This window comes from Apus apus, chromosome 12 (genome assembly GCF_020740795.1).
Source record: "Apus apus isolate bApuApu2 chromosome 12, bApuApu2.pri.cur, whole genome shotgun sequence".
Taxonomy (NCBI): Eukaryota; Metazoa; Chordata; class Aves; order Apodiformes; family Apodidae; genus Apus; species Apus apus.
The window spans coordinates 5,361,620-5,380,505 of NC_067293.1; positions in this window are offsets into that span (position 1 = coordinate 5,361,620).

The window sequence follows — 18,886 nt, forward strand, 5'->3', positions numbered from 1 at the left end:
GGAGAGTAGTTTTCAGGTAAGCATTGGGGTGTGTTGTGCTGCATTGTTGGCTAGGGGCTTGGTGGAGCAGGAGGGTTCACTGTGAAGATGAGGGTCTGAAGATGTGGAGCTGCTGCTAAAGATTTGCCTGACCTGCTGGGTAGGTTGTGAGGAAGAGGAAGAATGAGCGAGAAAAAACAGATAAGAAAAGGTAAAGTAAGGCCTATGCATAGGGAATGGAAATGTTTACTTTGGCTGTGTCTTTGGTCTGGACCTCAGAACACTGGTAGTGGTTTGCATTTTTCTCCCAGTGCTCAGGGATATGTAACTGGGAGGATGCAGGGCAGTACCATCAGGTGATGGGCAGTAGGCAGACAGCTTGCTGAGTGCCTGGGTACAGGATTTGAACAGGCAGATTTTGAACTCTGCAGGGGAAGGTCAGGCTCAGAGCTGGTCTGCACCCTGTGTTCCTGCACCCTTCCAGAGGTGCCAGAACATGCTGCAACCTTATGGGCCCATAATGCCTCTTTTCACAGAGAAAAACTGGATTTCCATGGATGTGTGGGGCCAGAAGGGGCAGGGCTGTCTGGCTTTTGCTGTGTTCACCGAGTACTAGCTCAGGCTGAGCCTGGCTTGAGGTCTGACTATGGGAGCTTGTGATGTTCCCTCCTTCAGACTGATCTCTGCTGGTGGCAGTTTGATTGTCGGTTGGTCTGGTGACAGTTAATGATTGTCACAATTAAAAAAGAAAAAAGTTATTTCCCAATTTTCTTTCCTGTGCTGCTGAAAATAATAGCAAAATCATTGCAAACTACATAACACTAGGAAAACAAATAGGATATCCAAGATGACCCAATTAAGCTGCTCACAGGAAGGGGGGAGGGTTGATTCTTCAGTGGGGCCTGAGAGAAGGGACATAGAGACACTCCATGCAGTGGAAAACATGATAATAACTGCTGGTATCACATAGATTTAATAGCCCTTCGTGTTGCCTTTTTTACTATTCAAAAGAAGTACAGAGGTAAGAGCAGTGATGTGAATGGTACTTCCCAAGGTGAAATGCAGAAAACAAATTCAGAGTGTGAATCAGGTTGTCTGGCAATTATATGGAGAGCCTGTTTTCTCATGTTAAAAGGCTGTGTGGGGCAGTGGGAGACCTACAGAAATACTATGACAAACCCATAATCTTTTAAGAATGGATGCAAAAGAAAGGTGAAAAAAGGAATCAGAGTTGATTTAAAAAAAAAAAAAAGAAATTGCTGGCTGTGTCACTTTTTTAGATCCCATTTTAGCTGTGATACAGTCAGGGTGCTAGATAGGGTGCTCTTAAATTTTTCTGCCTTTAATAAGATGTTCTGCCTTTAATGAGGTATCCCTGGAATGCTGATTAAGCTGAGATGCAACAGAAAGGAAGAGTGGGGCCTGCAGCATGGTGGGCAGTGGATTAGTAGGAGAGAGACTGCTAACGAGAGGAAAACGTTCCCCTTTCTCTGGCGAGTGGCATGTCTGGAATAGCTACAGTATTGGACTGTCATCTCTGAAGGAAGGCTCCAAGAAAGGAAGAAGCACAGGTAAAGAGAAGTCAGGAGAGAAGCAGTGCGAGTTCTTCTGAGAAGAGAGTTGCAGACAGAGCAAGAAACAAAGGTGCAGTCCCAAGGGGATGCCAGTGCTGAGCTTGGGGAGGTGAGTTTTGTAGATGTCAACAGACAAAAGATTTGGAGCATGAACTGTACTTAGCCAAAATGGAGCAGCAATCAGCATTTTTCACTCTGATTTGCTCTATTGGGTTTTTATTTTTGCTTTGTCCTCACACACACTGGACTGACTTACTGGTGAGGTTAGACCTCCCCTGGGTTGTGTGCTCAGTGCAGGATTAGAGCCAGGTCCCCGTTCTCTGCAAATCTTCTACACCTAACCTTCCCAAACTTCTACACCTTTTCTCTTCCAGTAAAAACTAAGACATGTCTCTTACTAAGGCTCTTTCTAAATCTAATGTGGTCCCCACCTATTTGGCTTTCTATTATCCACATTCTTGTTTTAAAAGAAAGAAAAAACTTCCCAGATTTAATAACACCAGTGATTTTCTGAAGAGGCATCTCAAGGAACTGAGGCTCATTATCTTCAGCTGAGAAATAGAAAGGAAAAGTTGAAACACTTCCCTGGGAAAACAACAGATCTGAACACCTGGGCACTTTAGGGTGAAGTGACTTTTTTTTTTTTTAATTGTTTAAATTAGTTGCTGCTTCTTTTTTTTTTTTAATGCTTAAGTAACTCAAACTAAAATTGAGTTGTCAGGTGGGAATGCTGCTGTGAGGGAGTGCTGCTGCTGCAAACTGCCTGTCCTCATCTTGGGGAGATGCCCACCTTTCTCCCTATTTTATGAATGCAGGTGGCTCCTGGATTTTAATTTTTCTGGCTTTCACAGTGGAGAGGAAACTGCTTTTGGAAAGCCTCTACCCCTTTCCTTTGACAACTGAGCTCCTGCAGGTTGAGGCTGGTTTTAACATTGTTCTGTGCAATTAAGCAGAGCGAGAGAGGGGCTTCTGCAGCCACAGTGGTGTTCCTTGAATGTGGAATACACTTAAAGCAGGATTCAGCAGCAAGCTTATTGAGGGGGAGGAGTTAGACAACACAATCCTCCCAAATCTGTCTTTGCAGAAAAGGAGCTTGAGTAAGAAGGGGCTGAGGGCAGACCTGCTGCCTGGCTGGTTGCCTGAAGCCTCCAGCCTCTGCTATCCCAGGCTCACCTGAAGGAAAATGCACAGGCTGAACAGGGAGGCAAGCCCAACATCCTGGGAGGCTGCTTTGCAAGGAGTGTAAAGAGACAAGGACTTGGTGAAGCCCATGGGATGAGTGAGCAGATGCAGGTGGGGCTGTGGGTTGGGGTAGGGGGGGATGTTAGTGGAGGAGAACTTTGAACAGACATCGTAAGCAGCACACCAATGCCTGGTCACCCTGCTGCTGCAGCTTGGAGTCACTTGCTGTCTTGCCAAGGGAGGTTTGTATATGCAGCATTTTAAAGAGGTGTGTCCCATCACTCTGGATGTGCTGTGGCACTCCTCAGTTGGGGACAATATGTCCCCTGGTCCCTCAGACAACAGACCCCATGCCCTTTGAGAGCTTGTCACCTCCTCAACATGACACGGAGATGAAACGAAGTCTCTCCTGGAAAGAAGAGCTTTCAGACAGGTGGGATAAAAGAAAACAGTGTGTTTATCCACAAATCAGATTATAATTCCAGGAGACTAGAAGGAGGGAGAGGGGAGGCAATGCTTGGAATTTGAAATGAGATTTAAAGGAATAATTAAAGGTTTTGCCACTGGAAAATGCCCATGAACTGACTAGGAATAAATCAGATTGCACTTGAAGGAAGTGACCTGGAAATACATCACTGACTGTCCCTTAGCCAAACCTCATCACCACAGGACATCATGGAAAGGAGAGTGAGGTGACCCTGGTTGGAGCCAGGGAGTGAAACCTGGCAGGCAGGGGCTTGGTAGCCTCTAAGTTGGCCTTTGTTCCAGGCCATGGAAATCTCTACTCTGAGCAAAGTAGCCCTTGTTGATACTATTTGCCTCTTGAAAATGCACACAAAATCTTTTATTAAAAATTCTGCAGATGAGTTAACAACTGGGAGAAGTTGGAATATATTAATGTCTCGTGAATTGGCCCTGGAGGTACTTTATGGAAATAAGATTTACAACACTATTACATGCAGTCCTGAATGTGGTTTACATTTTTAAATGAGAAGAATGAATGTTTCTTTCTGCTCCGCTCCCTTCCCCCTTGGGCCCTTGCAGAGGTACAGAAAGATGACCCAGTCAATTTGAGACAGGAGGATTTTTGTGCTGGGGGAGACATTGGCCTGTGCAGTTAATTGAAAGACCTTACTGGCCCCAACATTTTATCAAGAAAGGAGTCACAATCTGTCCTGACATGCAGGACACAATTACAAGTCATTAACAGAGAAATTATAGATGCTAGGATGGAAAGAAGGGGTCTATCAGGCTGCTTTGTCCATCTTCTCTTTGCCAGCACAGGATGGCTCCTGACAGCGTATGGTTCAGTGCTTCTGGAATAATTTAGCTCCTGACACCTTCTGAGAAGGGCAGTGCTTCCAGCAGTCCCATTTATTTCAGTGTTTTAAGTGTTCTACTTAAGATTTTCCTTCCAGACTACTCAAGCCTTGCTAGAGGGAGATGCTAATCCCTGTGGAAACAGCAGTAGGTGGAGCCCCTGCCTGGAGACCTGTGTCATTTGATGCTCTGTGGAGACCTTCCTAAAGAAAAAAGGCAAGTGTCTCCTCCTGGGAGCCCTCTCTGGCCAGAATCGTGGTACCCTGTGTTTGCTTCACTACAAGAAGTGTAACGAATGACCCTGTTTGGCAAGAGCAACTCTCCTGTTCCTTATGCATGTCCTCTTGCGTCTTCAGAGAAGCTGGGCTCCTGAAGCTGTGTGACCACCCTGTACAACACAGACCAAGTGTGCTCTCTCCTAGTGTGTGCAGGAAAGATCAGAATTTGAAAGCTAAAGCCCTCAGCCTGGTGGTTTTGCTCAAGTCAGGCCAAAAGGAAAGAAGGAAAAATCCCAGGGATAAGCTACAGGGAATAGCTGAAGAACCATGAACCACACATTCCCATCACCAAAACTGACCACAGGAGACCAAACCGGTTCAGGTAACCACAGGGTAATATGCCTGATAAGAAATTGTCTTGGTAGGAAGGTGACAAAACAGGTGTGTCCACTTGGGTGTTTCTACTAAAGCACTGGTTTTATTGCTGACTAGAAGATGAAGGAAGAGCTCTGAACTCACTTTGGGCTTCTACTGGTTTTGAGGAAGCTTTTGTACCCAAAATCCAGTAAATTTTCATGAGTGCCTAGTGTTTCAAGAAGCTGTGCTTAGGTAGGGACCATTTTGTTAGAACACAGTGCTGTCCATAGGCATCCCTGAGCTTAGCAGTGAGCCTTTCTGCTGAAAGTCTGCCTCTGGTCCAGACTATCTCAGGTGATCTTGGACCCAAAAATTATGCCACCCTGAAAAAGGGGCCAATCAGACCTGCTTCAATGTCTGGTATATTATCTGCTCCAGGCAGGCTGAAGGCTACAGTTATTCACTGGTTTACTGCGTACTTCTCAGTAGATTGTGCCATCTGAGAGAAACTGGGATGTTGTGAGCAGAAAGCAGAGGTGACATATCTCCCCTTTTACCTGAAACACAGTGGAGGGGTGGGATATGTGAGCCACAGCTAATGTGACACTAAACCTAGCAGTCCCTTGCTGTCATTTTTGTGACATGTCCAGTAAAATCTTGTTTTCCTCTCTGAGCTGCAGGTCAGGAAGCCCAGCTCAGTTGGGAGCAGCATGTGAAGCATGAATGTGGACTAAAGACTTGTTGGAAGCTCCTCCATGGCATGTGCCCAGGCCCTACAGGGAGCTCTAAGGTGAGCTAGCTCTGTCCTGTGTCTGTGGCAGCTGCTCCCCCCCCAGCAGGTACCTCTGTGCACTGGGCTTTTCTAGCACAGCTGAAGAACCAAGCTGCTGCCAGTTGTTGTGGTTAGGAGGTAATGTCAATCTGCTGGACTCCAAAGGGGTAAGTGGCTTTCTTCTGAGCTTACAGACTTTGAAGGCCTGTGGTATAGTGTTGGGGAACCCCTGCGGCTGCAGTTGGCAGAGATGTTAATGCCAAGTCAGACTCATTATTTTAGTTTTATTACCATCTAGTGGCAGGTCTTGGAAACTGAAGTCTTAAATCAGGTGTAAAACTACCCCAGAAGATTGCATGATACAACCTCATAGCCTCTTGCTCTCCCTTGATTTTTTTTGCCCTCTCTAATTTTATCTTTCAGTTAGAATTATGTTTCCATGGATCGGTGGCTTCTCACATATTCAGCCCTGAATCTCCATGTGAAAAGAACTACATATACTTATTTTAAAACCCGTGGCTCTTTTGGTGTTTCAGTCTCTTAAAAAAATCAAGGCAGCAAACAAATCCTAGAAGATTAATACCCTATAAATTAACTGGAAACTAATTTAGGATAGATTAATGAGAGGGAGTGACCAAGGGTTCTGAATATGCTAAGCCATCAAGGTCTTGACAACAAGTTTTAAACTTGCTCAGCACTGGAGAGCTGCTGAGACAAGTCAGGAGGACTTGTTGGTGTTGTCATGCCTGGATTAGAAAGTATTTTGGGTGAATGGCTCCTATCTCTAAAGGGGTTCCTCTTAGAGAGTTGAAAACCTGCCAGGGAGGATCAGAAGTTGCACAGGGCACAGGAAGGCTCCATCTTTGACCTTATTACAGGCTCTGTACTGGTTTTAGTGCAAGAGCACTGAATCCACAGTTAGCAAAACTAGTATTACAGTGTAACAGATAAGTAAATGTACTGAACTTTGTCTTTTTAAGCTGGCTACCAATCTAGGTATGTATCTAAGCATTTCTAAAGTGCAAGTCCCTCTATCTGTCCTCCCTTATCAGCCTTTGACTTTTTCAGGCCAAGCAAAAACATCGAGCTACTTGGTGCCTTAAATCTTTCATGAGAATAGATATAAAATATGTTGGAAAAGCTTTCCTGCATTACAATGAAGTATTTTGTATTTCCATCACATTTTCATGCCTCTCATTGTGCCATGAGGTTAAGGCAATAAAAGCCATCTAGGAGATTCTGGCTCCCTCTTAATGATCTTTAACTTCAAATGATTTTGTGAGCCTTAGCCTGCATTAAATGCTTGCCTCTATTTATGGCTCTGTTACCACAAGCAAATTATAGCTGATAAATGAGGGAAAAGCTAAAGTGGGAAATTTTCTGACATCACAACAGATTTTTTTAAAAATCACATGTATCTATTCTGGGAACTCAGCTGCCAAGTTGACACTTCGTGGCTTGTCAAAGAGCAGTCCTAACAGTATGTGGAGGATTCAGACAAGCCGGTTCCAGTTGTGTCTCTAATGTCCTATTTGTTGCAATAAAACACACCCCAAAACTGGAAAGAGGCAAAGTCCAGCCAGATGTCTGTGATGAGGGAAGTTATTTCAGCAGGCTTTGCAGTTTCATACTGGCATATCCACAGCTCTCCATCAGATTGTCCACCTCTGATCTACACCCTCACTACACAGGGCAGCCCAGCTCTGCCAAACAGCAATGCCAGTTGCTGGTGCTGATGTGCAAAGAAGTGTATGAAAACTGTGGCCACATCTTCAGCTCTTCTGGCAGCAGCACTGGACAGATCTGTCACTTAGAGTCTGCCCTGTCAGTCTCTGAGCTCATTCTGGAAAGACGGGTTTAGCACAGAGGGTCACCATCTCACCTCATGCACATACAAGTGCAAGATGTCATTCTGGCACCAGCAGTGACCAGTGGTGATGGCAGACAGCACTGGAAAATCATCACATGGGGAGCAAAGCAAAAATACAAAGCTGGCTTTTAAAACTGAGACATGAAAAAATAATCACCAAGGGTGCTTCATGCTTCTCTTCCAATAGCTTTCTTATGAGGAGAAAAACATCTTTGTGCTACCAGGTGCTATGCAGAAATGTTGTACACAGGCACTTCAGGGCCTGCAGAAGCTTCAGATGCTTACTTACAGTTTGCTGGTTATCCTAATGTTTTGCCTTGCCTGACCTATCTCCTCAGGGCAGCATAAAAATAACCAGCTTCAGTCCACTACTTGGCTGCTAATTGTCCACTTGTAGACCTTAGTCCCAGCTGGGCCTGTTTCTGCCCAAAGGCAGTTGTGTTGAGTAAAGTGGCTGTTTGCATTTGCAAGCAGGCTCATAATAGAAGCAGGTGGCTGCCATTTTCCATGCAAGAAAGCTCTTTGGAGAAAAGGGAAAGGGGCACATGAGGAAAGGGAAAAAGGGGAAAAAAAAAAAAAAGAAAGCAAACAACTAACATCTGAGAGGAAAGCTTCTGCACTCTTCTGGTTCAAATGGGTAGAGGCCAAAGGTGTGCATAAATTAAAAGAGAAGAGAAGCAAGATTTCTGGACATAAGAGTGAGAAGAAGAAATGCTGCTTCTGCAGTTTCTCTGTTGACCACTGCATCCAGAACTGCCCTGTTTTCAGTTTCAACTAGTATGCAACACCTAAGTGCTTTCCAATGAAGATGCAGCCCTCTGTACAGCTAATTTAAGCCTTCTGATTATTGTTTTCTTCAGTGAGTTAGCTGGTCTCCACAGCTTGAAGGAAGTATCTCTGTTCCCTGAGGTGGTGCAGACCAGGGGAGGAAACACGCAGCTAAGCATGCAGAGAGAGAATGGCAAGAAATCACTTCACTGCTTGAAAGCTTCTGAGCTCTCCTTTCTTGAGTAGGTGAAAAAGGAAACTTCTAACCTGCCTGTCACATCCTCTCACTGGTAACAAATGTCACCTGGAAAGGGGACAGCATGGAGCTTGTGTCTGGAAAGAAACAGTAGAGGAAAAGCACCACAGAATGTACTTGCTCAACAGTGCTGCTTAGCAGAACCCAGATTTAATTTGTTTTGTTTTGTTTCAAAGGAAATTATGTTATTTTAATATTTTTTTCATGCAGAAGTTTTGAAAATTAAGACTTTGAAATTTCTTGCTTTGTGACAACCTTGGAGGAGGAACCTATCAATCTATTAAAATGCTTTATATTACTACATTATAACACTGAATTCCATTATCTATTCTGTTACACTAGCTGGTATCTACCCCGGTGTCCACAGCATGTATAAATACAAGCAGCATAGTGAGAGTGGTTGGGCACTGACTGTTGACCTCTCTTTCCACTACAGGCACCTGAAGGCATCAAATAAAACCAACAGGAGCAGTTTGGAAACAATCTGTGATTCTTCAATCAGCAGGTAACTGAACTGTAGATCTTCCTGCAAAGGGACGTCACAGATGGCAAAAGTTTACGTTGGATCAAGGGAGAAACGGTCAGTTAATGGAAGACATTCCAGCTAGGCCTGCTAAAGACAGAGGAACTGCATCTGCCTCAGAGTCACAGGAGCTTAAAGGGTTTGAAGGTATTAGAGATTTATTAGTGTCCTGGTTTTAGCCAGGATTAAGCCAATTTTTCTTTTCACTGATTTTTTTTTCCTTCAGTAAGCTTTCTTGTAACTAGCAACTGTGTGTTCTGCTAGGCTGATAAGACAGTGGAATGTTTTTCTAACTACTGAGGCTTCAAGGTTACATCTTCACTCTGCCGGCTCAGACACTATGGGGAGATCTCTGACCCCCCCGTGGGAGGCTGAGTTAGACAGACAGCAAAATTGGCCAAAGATATTCCATTCCATATATCTACGTAGGCTCAGAGGAAGGACAGAGATCTTAGAAGACAGCTTCCTCCTTCTTCTCGCCGCTCTCTTCCGTCCATGGCCGGCGTCCGGGGAGGACTCTGCTCATCCGTCACCGCCGACCCTTAGGCTCGAGCCCTCCTGACCCTCATCACTCTCCGCTTTCTCCAGCAGCGGCTCCGGGATTTCTCGGGACTTTTGCCAGTTCAGGGGAGTGCTGTGGGAGTTGCTGGGGGTGGGGGGAGGCGAGAGGCTTTTGCCCATATCTGAATATATATCTGTATATAATTGTATATATTTTCTTGTGTGATTCATTAGTGTTTTAATTAAAGCTGTGTAGTTTAGTTTTCAATCCATCCAAGTCTCTCTCCTTTTCTCTCTCTCCTTCCCTGACTGGGTGGGGGGGGGAGGGGATCGAGAGCATTGTTGTCGGACCTGAGTCAAACGGTGACAACAATTTAATTGGCGCCCAACGTGGGGCTTGATTTTAAGCCCAGATTACACATTTTCATCAATTGGGAGTGTCCAAAATTCCATCTCTGAAGGGAGGAATCCCTCAGAGAGCAATGAGCAATAATTCTGCTGAGTGTCCTGACGGATTGAAAACTGAACAGACACTTGCTGCAATGAATCTACTGGATCTGTTTCCAAACCTGCAATTGTACATGTGGTATGTAGCTGAGGGCATTCTGCTCTTTGTAGCTGCTCTTGTGATTCTTTTGTGGTTTATTGACAGAACTGTAGCCATAATCAACCGTATCATTACCAGCCTAGTGATCCTAGGGATGATGATACTGTTCTCTATGGGGACGCTGTATGTGTACAGTTACACTGCTAGTCCTACTGGTACAACTCCTAAAGTGAATAGAACGGTCCATGTTGGTAACAGCAATAGCTGGTTCAATTTTACCTCTCCATATTCTCTCAAGCTGAATCTCCCAGCTCTTGATGTGAATAGCATGGTTGCAGTGGGGATGTTTTTGCTGAATGTTTATAATATATTGTGGATGCGTAGGGCCAGATGTTGTTCTGCTCACTGCCATTCCCCCACAGGCAATGTTGCTGCCACTGCTGCTGCCAACACCACTGCTGCCAATACCACCACTCCTGCTGCTACAAAAACAACTGCTTCTACAAAGAAAAAGCCTGATCCATCGCGAACCAAGCTAGTTAACCCTGTGACTAGGAGCAAGGCAAAGACAAAAGCAGCAGAAAGTGAGGGTGAGGAAGAAGAGGATCCCAATACAGATGATGGAGCAGGTACCTCTCAGACAGATAAAAAACCAGGCCACTCTCAGACAGATAAAAAACCAAGCCACTCTCAAGCAAATAAAAGAACAACAGGTCCTCCTCAATCAGATGACGACGATGACCTTGCCCACCCTTTCTCTATGAAAGAACTGCGCCTCATGAGAAAGGACTTCACCCGCATTGATGGTGAGGGAATCCTTCCTTGGCTGCTCCGATGCTTTGATAGTGGTGCTGAGACCTACAATGTGGATGAGAGAGAAGCCAAGCAGTTGGGATCCCTGGCCAGAGATGCTGGTATTGACAGAGCACTTAGTAGTAAGACAGGAACTACTACCCTGTGGGACCGACTTCTTTCAGCTGTGAGAGAGAGATATCCCCACAAGGGTGACATCGGATGGCGCCGAAGCAGAACACCCACTCTCGAGAAAGCCATCACCTACTTGAGAGAGATTGCTGTGCGAGAAGTGATCTATAATAACGATGGAATCACAGATCCTGATGATGTTGAGTGTGACACACAAATGTTCCGGAAGTTTGTTCAGGCTGTACCAGCAGCGCATGCCCATATATTCTCCTTCATGGGATGTTTTGAAGGTTACGAAAGACCAACTGTACGTGAAGTAACTGTCAAAGCACGACAGTATGGAGACATCCTCTCTGATTCCCTTTACTTCCAGACCTCAGCCGTTAAGAAAATGGTTGACAGGAAGTATAAGATGCCAAATGGAAGTAAACTCCAGACTCTTCCTAGAGACAACTGGTCACGTGTTGCAGCTATCAAGAAGAGACGTCCTGCTACGAGACAGCAGCAAGGAAGACAGGACTCACTGCGACGCCACCTGTGGTCTCTCTTGAAAAATCATTTTAGAGAGGACATGAGAGTCTGGGACAAGAAACCCACTGATATGCTCCAGTTACGTGTGCAAGAGCTTCTAAACAGAACAAAGCCAGGAGATGGTTCTTCCAAGAGGAAGGTCGCACCAGTCAACAACCAGGATGGTTCATCGAGCTCTAGTGCTCAACCTTAGGGATGCCCTGCCTCCAGCCAGGAGGAGGAGAGGGACAACCGAGTTTATTGGACTGTGTGGATTCGGTGGCCTGGCACATCAGAACCACAAAGATATAAAGCTTTGGTGGATACTGGTGCACAGTGCACTCTAATGCCATCGAATCATAAAGGGACAAACCCTGTCACTATCTCTGGAGTGACAGGAGGTTCTCAACAACTGACTGTTGTGGAGGCCGGTGTGAGCCTCACTGGTAAGGAGTGGCAAACGCACCCTATAGTGACTGGCCCAGGTGCTCCGTGTATCCTTGGCATAGACTATCTTAGGAAAGGATACTTCCGTGACCCGAAAGGGTACCGGTGGGCCTTTGGTATAGCAGCTGTAGAGACTGAGGACACTGAACAGCTGCGTACTTTGTCTGGCCTTTCAGATGACCCTTCTGTAGTAGGGTTACTGAAGGTTGAAGACCAACAGGTGCCAATTGCCACTTCAACAGTGCATAGACGACAGTATCGCACCAACAGAGACTCTGTGATCCCCATTCATAAGCTGATTCGGCAACTGGAAAGCCAAGGTGTGATTAGCAGGACTCATTCACCCTTCAACAGTCCTATCTGGCCAGTGCGAAAGCCTGATGGCGAGTGGAGGCTGACAGTGGACTATCGTGGCCTGAATGAGGTGACACCACCACTTAGTGCTGCTGTACCGGACATGCTAGAGCTTCAGTATGAGTTGGAGTCAAAAGCAGCTAGGTGGTATGCCACTATTGACATTGCTCATGCATTCTTCTCTATTCCCATAGCACCAGAGTGCAGGCCACAGTTTGCTTTCACCTGGAGGGGAGTCCAGTACACCTGGAATCGACTGCCCCAGGGGTGGAAACACAGCTCAACCATTTGCCATGGACTGATCCATGCTGCACTGGAGAAGGATGGAGCTCCAGAACACCTGCAGTATATTGATGACATCATTGTGTGGGGTGACACATCAGAAGAAGTTTTTGAGAAAGGTAAAAAGATAATTCAAATTCTTCTGGATGCTGGTTTTGCTGTAAAAAGAAGCAAGGTCAAGGGACCTTCGCGAGAGATCCAGTTCCTGGGAATCAAGTGGCAAGATGGTCGTCGCCAGATCCCAATGGATGTGATTAACAAAGTAACAGCTATGGCCCCACCATCAACTAAAAAGGACACTCAAACCTTTTTAGGGACTGTTGGTTTCTGGAGAATGCATATTCCATGTTACAGTGAAATTGTGAAACCTCTCTATGAGGTGACCAGAAAGAAGAATGATTTCAAATGGGGTCCTGACCAACAGAAAGCTTTTGAGCAGATCAAGAAGGAGATTGCACAGGCAATGGCCCTTGGACCGGTTCGAACAGGGCCAGACATCAAGAACGTGCTCTACACTGCAGCCGGACACAATGGTCCCAACTGGAGCCTCTGGCAGAAAGCACCAGGGGAAACTCGAGGTCGACCCCTGGGATTCTGGAGCCGGAGCTACAGAGGTTCCGAGGCCAACTACACAACAACTGAGAAGGAGATACTTGCAGCATATGAAGGAGTTAGAGCCGCTTCAGAAGTGATTGGCACTGAAGCACAGCTCTTTCTGGTGCCCAGACTACCGGTGCTGAGATTCATGTTCGAGAATAACCTTTCTCCTGTCCATCATGCCACCGATGTGACTTGGAGTAAATGGACTGCTTTGATCACCCAAAGAGCCCGAATAGGGAAACCTAATCGTCCAGGTATTGTGGAAGCAATTACAAACTGGCCAGAAGGCACCCACTTTGGAATGCCACCACAAGAAGTGGTGAGACGAGCTCAAGAAGCTCCACCATATGATCATCTACCAGAGACTGAGAAACAATTTGCTCTTTTCACCGATGGCTCCTGTCGTCTTGTAGGGAACCACCGGAAGTGGAAAGCTGCCGTGTGGAGTCCTACACGACTGGTTGCACAAGCAGCTGAAGGAGAAGGTGAATCAAGTCAGTTTGCAGAGGTGAAAGCCATCCAGCTGGCTTTGGACATTGCTGAGCGAGAGGGGTGGCCGAGACTCTACCTCTACACTGACTCGTGGATGGCAGCAAATGCCTTGTGGGGTTGGCTAAAACAGTGGCAGCAGAATAACTGGCAGCGAAAGGGTAAACCTATTTGGGTTGCTGACCTGTGGAAAGACATTGCAGCTCGGATAGAGAAACTGGAGGTAAAAGTGCGTCATGTGGATGCACACGTGCCTCTGAGTCGAGCCACTGAGGAACATCGACACAACCAACGAGCAGATGAGGCTGCTCAAGTGTTCCAAGTAGACTTAGACTGGGAACACAAGGGTGAGCTTTTTCTGGCTCGGTGGGCCCATGATGCTTCAGGTCATCAGGGCAGAGATGCAACATACAAATGGGCTCGTGACCGAGGGGTGGACTTAACCATGGACACTATTGCACAGGTGATCCATGACTGTGAGACATGTGCTGCAATTAAGCAGGCAAAACGGTTGAAACCTTTGTGGTATGAGGGGAGGTGGTCAAAGTACAGATTTGGAGAGGCCTGGCAAATTGACTACATCACACTTCCTCAGAGCCGCCAGGGTAAGCGCTATGTGCTTACAATGGTGGAAACAAGTACAGGATGGTTGGAGACATATCCTGTGCCTCATGCCACAGCCAGGAATACTATTCTGGGTCTTGAGAAGAAAATTTTGTGGAGACATGGTACTCCAGAGAGGATTGAGTCAGACAATGGGACTCATTTCAAAAACAGTCTTGTCACTGATTGGGCTAAAGAGCATGGTATTGAATGGATCTACCATATCCCATACTATGCACAGGCCTCAGGGAAAGTTGAAAGGTACAATGGTCTGTTGAAGGCTACCCTAAAGGCAATGGGTGGTGGAACTTTCAAAAACTGGGATAAAAATTTGGCAAAGGCCACCTGGTTAGTTAATACCAGGGGATCCATCAATCGGGCTGGTCCTGCCCAGTCAGACCTTTTGCATACTACAGATGGGGATAAAGTCCCTGTGGTATGTGAAAGAAACCTGCTGGGTAAAAGTGTTTGGGTCTATCCTGCTTCAGGCAAAGGTAAACCTGTCAGGGGTATTGCTTTTGCTCAGGGGCCTGGACATACTTGGTGTGTGATGATGGAGGATGGTGAAGTACAATATGTACCTCAAGGTAATCTGACTTTGGGAGAGAATCCTTAATTTGACAGCTGGTAATGTATAGAGCCTGTATGTAATATATGGTATGGAATAAGGGGTGGAATGTCCTGGTTTTAGCCAGGATTAAGCCAATTTTTCTTTTCACTGATTTTTTTTTCCTTCAGTAAGCTTTCTTGTAACTAGCAACTGTGTGTTCTGCTAGGCTGATAAGACAGTGGAATGTTTTTCTAACTACTGAGGCTTCAAGGTTACATCTTCACTCTGCCGGCTCAGACACTATGGGGAGATCTCTGACCCCCCCGTGGGAGGCTGAGTTAGACAGACAGCAAAATTGGCCAAAGATATTCCATTCCATATATCTACGTAGGCTCAGAGGAAGGACAGAGATCTTAGAAGACAGCTTCCTCCTTCTTCTCGCCGCTCTCTTCCGTCCATGGCCGGCGTCCGGGGAGGACTCTGCTCATCCGTCACCGCCGACCCTTAGGCTCGAGCCCTCCTGACCCTCATCACTCTCCGCTTTCTCCAGCAGCGGCTCCGGGATTTCTCGGGACTTTTGCCAGTTCAGGGGAGTGCTGTGGGAGTTGCTGGGGGTGGGGGGAGGCGAGAGGCTTTTGCCCATATCTGAATATATATCTGTATATAATTGTATATATTTTCTTGTGTGATTCATTAGTGTTTTAATTAAAGCTGTGTAGTTTAGTTTTCAATCCATCCAAGTCTCTCTCCTTTTCTCTCTCTCCTTCCCTGACTGGGTGGGGGGGGGAGGGGATCGAGAGCATTGTTGTCGGACCTGAGTCAAACGGTGACAATTAGTATCTCAAGGTCTTGCCTTGCTCTTACCTTCCTTTCCTTTGCTTTCAGCTCCTGCTGGAAGTGACGACTAGGTCTGATGGCCATTCGTGTGGCTCTTTATGATGCTCTCTCAAACTTAGAATTTTATGTGGTCCTCTGATTTTTATTCTATAGAAACATTTTTTAACTCTAAGAAGGGTCTATATTTGGAAAGTAAAAGCTGAATTCTTGCAGAATGCTTAAAGTGATATGTTAGAATACTGCTAACTGGTTTTCATTCATCTGCTGGGACAAAATATTGTAAGTTTTGCATGTTGATATTCTTCCATATTTTCACAAGATGTTTTTACACATAATTTTGGAACCACAATCAGTATCAGGTCAGTATTGCTCAGAATAATCTTTAACAAGGTTAAAAATGAGAAAAAACTATCCTGGATGCAGATAAGGTATGAATGAATTACAAGAGCTGGTTGTTGTGTTGTGCAGTTCATCTTATCCCAAAAAAGCTCCAGAAGTGCATTTTTCAGAGGGTTCTGTATTGGCAAGTGTCTTGCTGCAGTATTTCTGTCTTTCGAAGCCAGTGTGATGAGCTGCATGGGTGTTTTTAGATCTGAATCACATGCAAAAGGCTGATTCCCTTTTTTTTTTTCTTCTTCTTCTTCATAGCGAGCCCAAGGAAAGGAGACAAGAAAAAAAACAAACAAACACCACCACCTTTGGAAGAAGATCAGCAGCAAGGACACATGGAAAAGGTTTGTCAAGATTTTCAGAAATACTTGATTTGTACTTTTGCCATCGAGCTAAGTAAGTCTAGATCAAAGCTGAGCTTTGGTTCTTCATTCCACTTGCATTTACATTCTCTGGTTGGGCAGAAATTTCTGGCAATGTCCTGAAAATTAACCCCTCCTTCCTTTTTGGTGCTCTCAACTCAGCTACCTGGCTGACTTACCAATGCTGCTGAAGCTTAGTAGCACAGGTCCCCATTAGGCCCCCAGAAAGAGGTTAAGAGTCTGTGGAAGGGGTTTTTTTTGGTCCAGGCCACTTTTATTTTCAAGAACCCCAAATCACTCTGCCGAGTGGCTGTTAAGAAATCGAAAGTGACACACACCCTTTTCATATTTGTCTTCAGTGCAGATACTCACCTGTTATGCTGGCTTTGAGAACTGGGCATGTTCAGTAGCATTAAGGGAGCTGTGCATTTTGGAAAGAGCAGGTTTGCTTTTCTATTTTTAGCATCCTCTTTAAGCATGTGGTGTTTGATCTGAAGCTTTTCAGTGCCTAGTGTCCCCTCCCTATTGATGAGCTGCCAGTCTCATGGCTTGCAGCAGTGCACAGATAAACTTCCACAGCTAAATTAGCTGCTTTTATAGCTGATAACCTTGGGGCACATTTGAAATTCATGTCATAAAGTATAACACATCAGCACAAGGCACCAAATGTGCTGGTGCAGGGCAAGGAGTTCTCTTGACCATAGGCTGGAAGCAAGTGCTCAGAAGCAAGGTAGTTACTGATGTCAGCTGAGCACGGCTGGGAGATGGGGAACTTCCATTTGTGTGTGTGCTTTGTTTCCCAGTAGAGACAGTGGGCATCTTGGGGACACAGGGCCACGCAGCAGAGACGAAAAGTGAAATGACAAATGTTGTCTTGAATGATGGTTCTGATGATTGCACCTTCTGTCCTCCAAAATTGAAGTGGGCTGAGAATATTCAGAGAATAAAGCCATTGAAGGCAGTGGTAACAGAGAAGTGGAAGAGTTCAACTTTCTTTTAGCCAGGCCTGTGACACTGACCTTTCTTGCCCTGAATCACAACACACTTTGTGGTGTGTTGTGGGTTGGAGGCTGGGGGATTCAGAGTCAACCCTTAGCTCTGCACTGTGTCCTTCAGCAGGTCACAGGAGTGGATTGTCTCATTTTGAGTAGTTGCGTTACTGACTCCACAAGGATGCTGGGGATGGGGGCAGCATCACGGGCTTTTGTGCCACAGGTACATGAACTGACACCTGGATATCCACAGGTTCACAGTTGAATTAAAGTTAATACAGCTTTGGGATTTTATAGTGGGTAAAGTGGCAATTGTAGGAATGGAAAACATAGGTACTTGAAAAAGAGAGATCATCAGCTATCAAATTCTCATTTGAAAAATATAAATCTTTGGGCAAATAATTTTTTTATTTTTTTTTTTTTATTCAAAGAACCCTGCCAAGCATCATCCTGATGTTATATTTAGCTTGTAAATTAAGTGTGTTCTGAAATCTTCATCTGCTGAGTGATCTGAGCTTTTTGTCTGCAGCACATTGGCAGTAAGTGCTCTGGGAAGAACTCCAGGGTCTGTGGACTGATGTCTGTGTAGTGCTGGGGAGTGGCTCTGGAGCTGCAGTGCCCTTGAGGTGAAACGTTTAGCTGCTTTTAAGCTAAGATGTGGTCTGCAGCCTCTCTTCCATCCTTCAGCTTCTGGAGTAGAGAAGTTATGAAGAAGCTTTTAGTGTTTGTATGTGTAAATACTTACATGTTTGGGCATAAAGACTTACTTTATGTGGTTTGCAGCTCTGTGTGTTTTCTTTTGTGTTTCAGGACAGACAGGCTGTCAGGGAAATCGACTTATCCAGTCTTCTGAGTCAGAAATGTCCTAGAGGTGAGATGAAGGGAATAGGTGTGTGGAGGACATGCATCTTCTTTATACCTGCAGATGTGGCTGTCAGCCAGGGCGATGAGACATAGTTCTGCAGTGACTGTTGTGTACTCAGAGCAGGTCTGTGTCTATACAGGCCATGCACTGAGTGGTGGCAGAGGGGTGGAATAAGGTGAAAGCCTCTTGACACGAGGGTAGTCAGCTGTGAATGACTGCACAGCTGTTGAGATTTGCTTCTCCATGTCCTGCACATAACTGCCAGTAGGACAGATTTTCAGAAGAAAAAAAATATAAAGAGGCACCTGTTAAGCAAGCACATTTCTGAAACTGTAGGGAGTTATGTAATGAAATCCCTGTGTATTTTACCTTGTGAGTGTAGGGTATAATCTGGGCTGCATCCCGCTGGGTTTGAGAGGTGTACCATCAGGCTGGACATGGCACATCACTGGCTGAAGTAAAGAAGACTCTGCCGGGACAGGGTCCCAAACTCCTCCACCCCAAGCTGAGGAGCCCTTGCCAGTACTCCCCTGCTCTGGCAAGGAGAGTTCCCTGAGTGTTGTAAATCTCATTTTCTCTGATAGAGGGTTGAGGCAAGGGAGAAAACTCTCAGCCAATCCTTATTAGAATACCTTTTATTCATAAGAATACCTTTATTTATTTATTTATTTATTCTAATTTATTCATTAGAATACCTTTTATTCACTAAGTTGCCGCTAAGGGAAGCAAGCTTTAACCACTTGTGGAGGTAAGCCCTGCATCCTTCTGTCAGCCACACGATGGCAGAAAAACCAAAGATCATTGCAAAATCTTT